Source organism: Triturus cristatus, chromosome 4_2, assembly GCF_964204655.1.
Source record: "Triturus cristatus chromosome 4_2, aTriCri1.1, whole genome shotgun sequence".
Classification (NCBI taxonomy): domain Eukaryota; kingdom Metazoa; phylum Chordata; class Amphibia; order Caudata; family Salamandridae; genus Triturus; species Triturus cristatus.
In genome coordinates, this window is record NC_140586.1 from 659,304,432 (window position 1) to 659,317,123 (window position 12,692).

General features: G+C 45.1%; 1 protein-coding gene across 13 annotated transcripts in view; it reads left to right on the plus strand.

The window, feature by feature from the left end:
* Positions 1–12,692, plus strand: part of DOCK7 (dedicator of cytokinesis 7) — an 888,535-nt gene that overhangs the window by 852,396 nt on the left and 23,447 nt on the right. The gene's annotated exons all lie outside the window — the stretch shown is intronic.

The following is a 12,692-nucleotide window of genomic DNA, read 5'->3' on the forward strand; positions in this document are numbered from 1 at the left end:
GAGTTCAGGGTGGTGCGCTGCTGGCTGTGAAACCAGCTCTGCAGGTGTAGTGTGGGAGTGGGGACTAGAAGCATAGTGTTTGGAGGGCGAAGTCAAAGAAGGCTTCAGTTCTTCTTCTTGTGCTTTTTCGACGTACCCGTCTTGGAGGAGGAAGAATTGAGTGCGTAGACGACTGTCCATGTGAACAGCTCTGAGAACGGGCCCGTGAGCAGCCCTGAAATTGGCGCAGGGCCGCCTTCTGCCATGCCGCCATGAGTTTTATTGCCCGCTCGTAATTCGCCTTGGGGTGCATGGACTTGCATTAGGTGCAAGGCTTGGCGTGGGGAATCGATCTCCGACACCAGAGACAGAACAAGTGGGGATCAGACACCGACATCTGTGACATTCCCCACAAGGCCTAAACTCAGTAGGTTTGGAAGGGGACATGTACCTAGCACACTGGAAGCAATGGCTCATACAAGGGTCACCAACAATTCACAAAAAGGTGGTCAAAAATTGACTGAGGTATCTCTCCGGATCTGCACTTTTGGTGCAGAAAGAAAGAAACTGATGTCCGCGCGCTGTGGTGGCCCCTAAATAGGCACCACAACATCACTTCTATGCAGTACCACCTATGGGCATGCAGAGGTACTGCTCAAGATTTTCCGGATCCAGTCTGACGCCTGAGAAACATTTTAAGGTGAAGAGTCTGCTGTTAGAAGTCTCTATCATGAGTGCTTTTTAAATTGAAAAGTACCTATCATTTTGACAACATGGGATAAAAAGGAAGATGAGAAATCAACAAACTCAATGGAAATGTACATCAGGGCTGTACCTGTATTTAAGATTTATAATTTATCTGTTCGAGGCATGTGTGGTTGTAGATACACATGCCGTGCATACTCCCGCCATCTGGTGTTGAGCCCGGATGTGTGCAAATTGTTTTTCTTAGAAGATGTCTTTTGACTCATGAGATTCAGTGACTGCTCCTTTTGCTGGTAATGTCCATAGGCATCGACTCAATTGTTTTCTTTCCACCATTGGATTCGGACGTGTGCTCCTGTGCTACGGTTCAAGACAGTCGTTGGTACTCTTTTCAATTCCCACGGGTAACTTTTAACTGTTGGTATTGTTTTCCTCTGGGGCCTTTCCCTTGGACCTACAGATTGTGTTCCATACTGTAGTACAAGGGTGATGGAACGAACACCCTTCAGATATTGTCCTCTGTGCCACTCTAAATATCCACTGACTGATCTACATCAGGTGTGTAATCTTGGTCTTTCGCCCGAGAATAACGAATTTGCCTGCGATCAAAGAAGACCCTCTGTGATCATCGGGCCCGATGCTTGGAGAGGTCGTGGAGGAGCGGCGACGAACCGGTGAACCTCTTCGGTGCAGAAGAGGCTGGAGTACAGCACTCCGAGGTATCTGCAGCTGACGAGGATGCCTACTCAACAGAGGACAGCTCCAGTTCCAACCTAGAGGTCGAAGAACTTCCATCAACCAAAAAGATTAGGAGTACAGACTCTGTCTCTCATTTTTATAGCTCGCAGGTATCCAACACAGTTCGCTCAGCCACCCCGGAACACCAGAGGCAGGCCATCAGTCCACCACTGCCATTGGGCCACAGTCTGAACCGGCCAACAACTTCAGTCACTACATCCAGTTCCAGCTCGGTGTTGGAGAAACATCCTAAGCCAGCCGGCTCTGCACTGACTGTGACGGGCTCAGCAGCAACCAAAACGTCAGAGCCAAAACCATCTGCACCGAAGACAGCTTGGTGCAAAAAAGTTGACCACAGTCTGTGCCAAAACAGTAGAGCCAATCCTCCATCAGGTCCAAAAAGAAATAGATGCTTGACAGAAGCATTTCACTATCCACCAATAAACATGCCAGATTATCACACAACCATCTGGAACTGCCATACACCCTCCAAAATGGCACCTTTCTTTTCAGGAAGCCCTGGATATTGGTCCAGCAATATGAATGGGGCAGTGGATCAATGGATGGCTGTTTGAACAAAAGTTTAAAACACACTGGAAAAAACAATCATTTCTCCCTTTAGGCATTAATGGGCAAACATTCTGATTGGTAATTGGTTCTTAAGTGTTAGCAATTCTTTATATTTATTGTATGCATTCTTAGCATGGAGGTGCCCGGTATTACAGTAAAGCTTGCACTGGCAAACTATTGCAATTCTTGCCATCTGTATAACACTATTTCTCTGCAGTCTGATATCACAATCTGTATTTTTGGTGTAACATGTCTAACTCTATCCAGGCACTTACTCATTAATTCATTCACGATTTCATAAATTATTCCAGCTTTCCATTTATGACCTCACTTACCCTACATTTGTCCAACTTATCATACACTCATTTGCTTTATTCATCCATCCTTTGATCCACTGCCCCATTCACCCACTCGCTTATTCACACCCACACATAGAAATGTGGCTATCAATAAAAAATTGCTTTCGCTTATAAAATAAACAAAGCATATTTATCAACCTATTTATTCTACCACAGGCAAAGTAACATGCAGCAGTGGTTAAGTGTAGGGTGGTAATGATTGGCTTCTGTAAGTACTATGCCTCCTGCTTAAACTATTTCTTATTCTTCACTTCCTTTCAAAATTGTTTCACTTTGCAGACCATAGTGATTGTACATGCATCGTCCTCCTTTGTGAGCCTTAATGTCTGGCTACATTTTAAAACACCCTTCTATTATTTCCATGCCCTGCCGCCACGCCCTGACCTAATCCGCAGGTGTGTCATACTATTTGAGTGAAGATCGATGTGATTAGAAAGTGAAGAATTACACACTCATAGGGTGTATTAATTTCAGTTGACATATGCGAGTTTATGTTGTATAGATACTGATATGTGATATACTCCTGCAAACAATGGCTAGAGTATCAACTAAGCAGTGCCTACAGAGAAAATTTCAACTTCTCATAGCCACCTTTATCAAGCATGCTACTTTCAAAATGCTTGACTGATCCTTAGTCGCCGCTAATCAATTTCACCTGCAGATTACTGGGTCCTAAAAGACCATCATATTATCAGCTCAACTAATATGCAGGCAATATTCACTGCAAGCTTGACAGCTTTAAGATTACGTTCATCCTTATTACTAATGTATGCACACCTCTTCAGAACCACTGCTCCCATTCAGTGCCACTCTCACGACACCTGCTTGGGCTCCTGAGTGAGGCTAGGATCTTGCCCCTCTGTAGGTAGACACATAGCCCAACGGCACAGACCAGCTCTGAGGAACACATCTTTTCTCCTTCAGCAACCAACACCAGAGAGACTTGTGCTTCCGACTTCCACCTGCCAACTACATTTCCATCCACTTTGCTAGACAGAGATTTGAAATGCATGAAGGCATTCAGGAAAATAATGTTGTCCTCTGCCAGTCTTGCGCTTTGATCTGTCAGCTCGAGTTGCCTCCTGGGACATTACTTCATATGTTGTGGGACATTCTAAGTGAAATCTTGCCTACAGTCCCAGATAACCTTTTCTCCAACCTTCATCAAGTAATTCAGGTTTGTTGATGCAGTGAAGTACATCATTAGATCAGACCTGGTAACTACTGACCGTCTAGGTAAGGCAGTTGGTACCACAGTGGTGCTTCGACATCACGCATGGACACGATCAACGGGATTCTCCAGTGAGTTCCAACATTCCCTCATGGACATGCCATTTAATGGCACCCCTCATTTCGGAGACAAAGCAGACTCAGCACTAGAGCGCTTCAAAGAAAGCAAAGCAACAAGTGCTTTCTTAGTCTTGCACTGCCTGAAAAGCAGTTCCTCAAAAATATTGCCCTTTTCAAGGCTTCAGAAGAGGTAGGAAGCAGAGGCCACAACAAACTTTGCTTCCGCAACAGCAGACCTTGCAGTACTTTCGAGGTAGAGGGTCTGGCCACAGTCATCCAGGGGCTACAAACTACCCAATTCACAATATTAAAAATAGAGAGGCGAGGAGGAGGAGCCTAGCGCGCGACCAAGATGGCCGCGTAGGCTTACGGCTCTCGAGGGCCTCCGCAACCTCCCACGTCTATCCTGACTAAATCCTGGTAAACTTGATGGGCTCTTGCTGATGTATCCGCGCTGAGGTGCCACCCGTTTTCCAAATTCAGATCGGACGCCGGGAACCCGAATGGTCGCCCTCCGAATATTGCGGCCTGCTGTTGCCTAGGTCCCGATCTCGAGTTGGTGGAGTGCCCGGGTACGAAGTGAACAACAGCGGCATGCTGAGCCTGACTCGCCGCGTACCCCGCACTTTCACTTTCGTTTTCGAGGGGATTTTTTGAGATCGGCTGAGGGACCTCGGTGTCTCAGAGGAGAGCGGACGGCGAGGTGTCTGGCCTGACTCTCGGGCTACACACGGACTTCCTGCCCGCGACTGCGGTGTTTGATTGATTTGGTCAACTGGTCCCTGTCCCCGGCTTCGACGAGTGCCTCCCTTGGTGGCCTCCGGACGATGGCGACTAAACTAGACGGTGACAAGTCGAAACCCAAGTCAACTCGGAGGGGTGCCTATGCACAGGCCAACAATATGGATCGGTATGCGCAATTGAGGGGATCCCCCAGTGGCTTGCACAAATCGCCTGAGAGGGCTAAAGAGGTTTTGGGCCCATCGTCAGAATTGACCCTGCAGGACGTTATGGGCGCCATTGAGGAGATGAAGGCTGCGGTGGGTCAGCGGTTTGATACCCTGGCGCATAAATTGGACGCGGTCCTTATCGATGTGAATTTGGTCAGGGCAGACCTGTCCAAAACCAACGATCGGGTCGACTCTTTGTCTCAAGCGGCGTCGAGCCTAACTGTGGATGTTGCAGCCCTGCAGACGGAGGTCCACCGGCTGCGGCTGGCCAGTGACCAGACGGATCGTCGACTTGAGGACTCTGAAAGCAGAGCTAGGCGGAATAACGTTCGCATCATCGGAGTGCCGGAAAGATCGGAGGACTCTGCCGCGGATCTATTTGTGGAGGATCTGGTGATCATATCCACAAAATGAACAGGGGGGGGCGTAAGGGCGTTTTTTTGAAGGAGGTCCAGCTATGTGTGCCCTAAGAAGATACAACAACAAAAACAAGGCTGTTCCCGACAGGAAGATATGAGAAAGGGGAGGGAAAAATGTGTTCACGGACACTTAAAATACTGGATTTTGAGGCCCTCACACAAACTCAGGGCTATCGTAATTTACGTTACCCCCTTGAATGTATTGCATCATCATCGGGCTGCTCCTGCGTCGAGTCGGCTGGTGCAATACCCGACGGGCTCTTGTTTAAGGAGCACTTTTATGGAGATCTTTTAAATCCAATGAAGCCGGTGGATGCGTGCGTGTGTGGGGCTCTAAAGTGATGTAGATGAAAGATGTGTGGGTATTAAAATAGGGGTCGAAGTACTTACTCAACTAATTTATTAGGAAGTCTTCTCCCCTAGTTAAAAGATTCTGAGGTCTAGTGTTATTAACTCGGAGTTATTAACTAAGTTATATACACTGCCTCAGTTAGGTCGACATGTTTCTCGCTCCATTTAGAGAAGTTCTCTGGCGATTCTTCAGGACCAATAAAAAATGTTAGTCTATCTACATCTAAACTAATATTTAAATAAACAGTGTGCAATCTCTGTCACAAAACGGTATTACCTGCAGCTCGGTCTACCTGTGGAGGGATAAAGGCCAAGGAGGTTAAAGAAAGCATTGTATAGTCACTGTTTATGTACATAAGATATCTCGTGAATCACTGAGTGCTACTGTGGTGAAAGTGCACTCTAAACGTGAACAGTGAAAAGAAACTAAGTGAAGACTAAACCCTGTGAAGTGACTTCTATTATACTCGGTGTTGATAAAAATCATAAATGGACTTACCCTAGCAATTCTTAAGGATATTCCACTGCAGTTCCTGGTAGATGAACGCAAGGAGTTCCTCGCGTTCTGTAATCATATATGAACACTGCTAGAGGAACAGGGGTTGTTTTAAAATTGACAAACTCCAGGGTCATGTTGGCCCCTTCTCTTATTATTGTAGATACATCCTAAGTTCTGTAAAGACGCTTGAGACACTCAAATTATCTGAATAAAAACAATCCTGCTTTTGGTAATAGCGGTTCATTGTTTTGTATGGAGTTACATACATAGAGAAGTGACAATGAACCTAATGTATGGTCAAGGTACTCTCCCTAGTCTAATATTTAGAACATGTATCTGCTGAAATGGCTAATCCGACCTTTGTAACTGGGTCGCTGTTTGCTGCGATTAGACTCATAAAACCACCAAGGTTGGAGCACTATCTGAACTATGCAAGGATCTTATTAGAGACTAGCTCTTATAAACAATGTTGGTTATTGTTTGAGTTCACTGATCAATGTCCATTTGAGTGTGGAATCTAAAAGTTACAAAGTGGTGGTGATGGATGTACCACTCGCGTTATCATTAACGCTAATGTTGTTGACTCTATAAGTTCTCTTAGTCAATGTGGTTACCCTGAGATAACTATCAAAAACAATGTGTGGTCAACGTGAGCGATCAGTTAACGTCCTCTTGAATGCTTGTCCCTAATTCTATAGGGTACCCGTTTGGTTGTTTAATAAATCCGTAGTGACGAGTAAAACCTCCACACCCCTGCTTCGCGTTTAAAATGAAAGACAATAACAATCAGCAAGTAAAATGTAAAAAGGCTACTTACTGACACGCCGAGTCCGTGTCTCGTACACACCTACCCCGTTCTACCAGGACTGGGCGGCGGTGTCTGGAATCCCGTTGCTGTATTTAACCCGGCGTTTGACGTTGTCCCGGAAGTAATCGGAACACTAGTGATTGTATAGCTAACTAGCGGCCAGTGGCAAACCCAGTCGCCATCTTGGGTGGGGGACATCAGTCGTGCACTGGCTCTTCCAGTGATGTAGCTATCGGGACCTAGTTAGTTATTCACAAGACACTTTGATTTACAAAGGGGAGGGGGGAGAGGGGGGGAAAGGAGAAGAGAGGGAGACTAATTTCTTATAGCTAACTAGCGGTCGGTGACAGACCCGGTCGCCATCTTAGGTGGGGATCCTGGTATGTTAGTCATTTATCGTGCACCGGCTCTATGTCAGTATGGGAGAGTTCTGTGTATCAGGGAGATGATGTTATTGGGTACTTAATTCACGGAGGTTTGATCGAAGGCCATGGAATCGCGTCGTTCAATCCTGTAACATGAGTGCCCAATCTGTACACCCACCTCTGTTCTTTTGTAAGTAGAGCATCCTTTGTGATGCTTGGAAATGATTCCAATATGAGCCAGGTGAATGACTCAGGAAGATGTCCTTTTTCTAGGAAGTGGGTGCACATCCTAGTGGTGATCTTTTTGCAGCGAAAATTGCTGCGGTGTTCCGTCATGCGTATTTTGATGGGGCGGGTGGTCATGCCAATATATTGCAGTCTACAGGGGCAAGTGATAAGATATATACAGTTTGCTGTGTTGCAATTCGTATGGCGACGTAGTTCCCATTTGAAATTATTCTTGAAGAGAACAGACTTGTGTGTTGTGGTCATAGGACACACTGAACATGAGCCACAGGGGTAATGTCCAGTTACAGGTGGCAAATCCCATAGTTGTCTCTGGATTGTTGGCCCCTGTGGACGTGGCCGAGTGTGAATCAGGGTGTCTTTTAAGTTTTTTGTACGTTTGAATGCAAATCTAGGGATCCCGAGTTGCATAGTGCCTGTGTTCAGAATGCTCCAATGTTTTTTGATTGTTTTAGTAATCTGGTTTGACAGTGGAGTAAATGATGTGACACAGGTCAAAGTGTCATTTGGAGTTGTCACTTTGGGTTCTAGAAGGGCTTCACGGTTGTTGTTTCTTCGGGCTCTCTTCCTGGCCAGGGCTATCTGCTTAGTGGGGTAGCTGCGTGCCTGGAGATTCTTAGCCAATTTCTTCGCTTCTACTCTATAGTCTGCCAAGTCACTACAATTTCGTCTAACCCTAAGGAACTGTCCAATGGGTAGATTATCCCTCAGACTACGGGGATGATGACTTGTGTAAAGTAGTAAACTATTGCGATCTGTTGGTTTTTTGTATAGAGAGGTGGATAAGGTGCCCCCATGTAGACTGATATTTAGATCTAGGAAGGGAATGTTATTGTCAGACACTGTCTTTGAAAACTTGAGGTGTGGATCAAGTGTATTGATCCAATCACAAAACTCAGTACAGGTCGACATATCCCCCTTCCACAGGATGAGGATGTCATCAATGAACCTCTTCCAGAGGTATATGTCTGTGCTGAAAGGGTTGGACTCGTGGTGAATGTATCGGGTCTCAAAATCAGACATATATAGGCAAGCCAGACTAGGAGCAACCGTACTCCCCATGCAAGTTCCTTGTACCTGCTTGTAAATCTGGCCTTTGAATTCGAAGAAGTTCTCCGTCAATGTTAGGGTGGCACATTCCATAATGAAACCCGTGGGGGTGTTGTGTTCCCAAACTCCCTGATTCAGGACTTCTTCTATCACACTCAGAGTGGCCCTCTGTGGTATATTTGTGTACAATGCTTGTACATCTAGGGTCACCAATAGTGTGATCTCGTCTGCGGATGGTAATTCATTCAAGAGTCTTAATAGATCTGCGGTGTCCTGTATATAAGAAGCAGTCTTCTTGACTAGAGGTTGTAAAAAGTAGTCACAGAATTGGGACAATGGTTCCAAAACAGAATCTATCCCTGATACGATAGGCCTTCCAGGGACAGGTGAAATACCCTTATGGATTTTTGGTAGGGTATAAAAGTATGGAGTGCGTGGATTCTTCTTCACCAAAAATGCGGCCTCTTTCTTGCTAATCCAGCCTTCGCTCTCAGCCGAGAAGACTAAGGCTGTGATAGTAGCAAGTAGGTTTTGAGTGGGGTTGGTGGAGACCGGGGTGTAGTAGGTCCTGTCACTCAGTTGTCGTCTACATTCCCGGTCATAATCTGATGTATCCATTATGACCGTGGCTCCTCCTTTATCGGCTTGCTTAATGGTAATTGATATGTCGTTGGATAAGGTCCTAATAGCCTCAGTCTCCATTTTGCACAGATTGTTGTATTTATTGGGTTTGGTTAGATTGGCCAGGTCCTTTAATACCGCTTGTTCAAAAGTCAGTACTTCTGGTGGAATCATTGACATATTGGGAGTGAAGGAAGACTTTAGGTGCAAGCCACTGTCTGTTTGTTCTGTGGTCTCGTTTCCATCAAAAAAGGATCTTAATCTGATTTTACGGAAAAATTGTTGAATCTCGCACTGCTGTTTAAATTCATCAATCTGAGGCGTTGGTACAAAGCCCAAGCCTTTTTGAAGTACTCTGTGTTCAATCTCAGTTAGAGTTCTTTCAGATAGATTGACAACTAAGTCTTCTTCCTGATGTTGGTGTGGCTCCTGGTCTCCATTGTCCTCGGAGTATCTTCCCACTGGACTCTGGTTCCTTGTTGGGTTTGTTGGTTGTTTCCTCTTCTTCGCCCGCGCCCTCTGCCCCAACCTCTGCCTAAAAAAGGCTGGTTGAATACCGGGGGGTAGATCTGTGGCGGGCCCTGTGGTGGCATTGGATATTGAGGTTGGCCATGCAAATTCATAGGATATTGCCAAAAGGTTGGATATTGAAAAGCAGGTGGTTGGAAAGTAGGGTAGGTTTGGCGATTTCCCTTACGTGAATTACCATAGTTAGTTGAGTCAGAGCTCGAGTTGCTGTTGCTCGAGGAGCCTCTTCTAGTGGAGTTAGAATTTGTATCGGATTCTCCAGAATTGTTGGAACTTGGAGGTACAAAATCTTCTTTTAAATAGGGGTACATTTTCTCTTTGTTGAAGTTGTTCACATCTTTTTGTAATTTTTTGATCTTTTGTCGCATCAGGTATTCACGATGTTCTGCGATCTCGTTGTTGATTTCCGACAGCTTAGATTTAAAAAGAGTCGTCGATGTTGCACTTTTCAACGTGCTTTCTGCCAATTGGATCCTTGCCAAGAGAGTATCCGCTAGTCTCTTGGCTGTCTTAATAATCAATATGAGGAGATCTCTGGTGCATTTCCATGACACCTGTGACCAATCGGTCTTGAATGTTCCATCCTCTAGAAAAATACGTGGGAAGATTTTCACTATTAAGCCATTGGGGGCGATGTTTGCCCTCAGGTATTCTGTCATCAGGGCGCCATGGAGTGTGATCTTCACCCAGTCTCTTTTTAGTGAAGATAAGGACTGCCAGTCTTCTGTTTGGCTCCCTGTGGCTGCCCCACCATCAGCTCCCAAAATTGAGGGGGCATTCAGTATCTCGTCAACAAAATCATCCCCAAAACTTAGTCCTTGACCTTCCATGATGATCTAAGTAGTTGTCTCTGGTTATGAGATCCTCTCTTTATAGGATTATCGGATGTAGAAGTCAATTTAAGGGTTCAGGTGAACTGACAAAAAGGGGTTCTTTTTGTACTGAATGAGGAGAAGGAAACCTTAAAAATGGGGGATATACACTGGTTAACCCACCGGAAGATGCCCCACGGATGAAGATCCGTACATAATATATCCACAAAATGAACAGGGGGGGGCGTAAGGGCGTTTTTTTGAAGGAGGTCCAGCTATGTGTGCCCTAAGAAGATACAACAACAAAAACAAGGCTGTTCCTGACAGGAAGATATGAGAAAGGGGAGGGAAAAATGTGTTCACGGACACTTAAAATACTGGATTTTGAGGCCCTCACACAAACTCAGGGCTATCGTAATTTACGTTACCCCCTTGAATGTATTGCATCATCATCGGGCTGCTCCTGCGTCGAGTCGGCTGGTGCAATACCCGACGGGCTCTTGTTTAAGGAGCACTTTTATGGAGATCTTTTAAATCCAATGAAGCCGGTGGATGCGTGCGTGTGTGGGGCTCTAAAGTGATGTAGATGAAAGATGTGTGGGTATTAAAATAGGGGTCGAAGTACTTACTCAACTAATTTATTAGGAAGTCTTCTCCCCTAGTTAAAAGATTCTGAGGTCTAGTGTTATTAACTCGGAGTTATTAACTAAGTTATATACACTGCCTCAGTTAGGTCGACATGTTTCTCGCTCCATTTAGAGAAGTTCTCTGGCGATTCTTCAGGACCAATAAAAAATGTTAGTCTATCTACATCTAAACTAATATTTAAATAAACAGTGTGCAATCTCTGTCACAAAACGGTATTACCTGCAGCTCGGTCTACCTGTGGAGGGATAAAGGCCAAGGAGGTTAAAGAAAGCATTGTATAGTCACTGTTTATGTACATAAGATATCTCGTGAATCACTGAGTGCTACTGTGGTGAAAGTGCACTCTAAACGTGAACAGTGAAAAGAAACTAAGTGAAGACTAAACCCTGTGAAGTGACTTCTATTATACTCGGTGTTGATAAAAATCATAAATGGACTTACCCTAGCAATTCTTAAGGATATTCCACTGCAGTTCCTGGTAGATGAACGCAAGGAGTTCCTCGCGTTCTGTAATCATATATGAACACTGCTAGAGGAACAGGGGTTGTTTTAAAATTGACAAACTCCAGGGTCATGTTGGCCCCTTCTCTTATTATTGTAGATACATCCTAAGTTCTGTAAAGACGCTTGAGACACTCAAATTATCTGAATAAAAACAATCCTGCTTTTGGTAATAGCGGTTCATTGTTTTGTATGGAGTTACATACATAGAGAAGTGACAATGAACCTAATGTATGGTCAAGGTACTCTCCCTAGTCTAATATTTAGAACATGTATCTGCTGAAATGGCTAATCCGACCTTTGTAACTGGGTCGCTGTTTGCTGCGATTAGACTCATAAAACCACCAAGGTTGGAGCACTATCTGAACTATGCAAGGATCTTATTAGAGACTAGCTCTTATAAACAATGTTGGTTATTGTTTGAGTTCACTGATCAATGTCCATTTGAGTGTGGAATCTAAAAGTTACAAAGTGGTGGTGATGGATGTACCACTCGCGTTATCATTAACGCTAATGTTGTTGACTCTATAAGTTCTCTTAGTCAATGTGGTTACCCTGAGATAACTATCAAAAACAATGTGTGGTCAACGTGAGCGATCAGTTAACGTCCTCTTGAATGCTTGTCCCTAATTCTATAGGGTACCCGTTTGGTTGTTTAATAAATCCGTAGTGACGAGTAAAACCTCCACACCCCTGCTTCGCGTTTAAAATGAAAGACAATAACAATCAGCAAGTAAAATGTAAAAAGGCTACTTACTGACACGCCGAGTCCGTGTCTCGTACACACCTACCCCGTTCTACCAGGACTGGGCGGCGGTGTCTGGAATCCCGTTGCTGTATTTAACCCGGCGTTTGACGTTGTCCCGGAAGTAATCGGAACACTAGTGATTGTATAGCTAACTAGCGGCCAGTGGCAAACCCAGTCGCCATCTTGGGTGGGGGACATCAGTCGTGCACTGGCTCTTCCAGTGATGTAGCTATCGGGACCTAGTTAGTTATTCACAAGACACTTTGATTTACAAAGGGGAGGAGGGAGAGGGGGGGAAAGGAGAAGAGAGGGAGACTAATTTCTTATAGCTAACTAGCGGTCGGTGACAGACCCGGTCGCCATCTTAGGTGGGGATCCTGGTATGTTAGTCATTTATCGTGCACCGGCTCTATGTCAGTATGGGAGAGTTCTGTGTATCAGGGAGATGATGTTATTGGGTACTTAATTCACGGAGGTTTGATCGAAGGCCATGGAATCGCGTTGT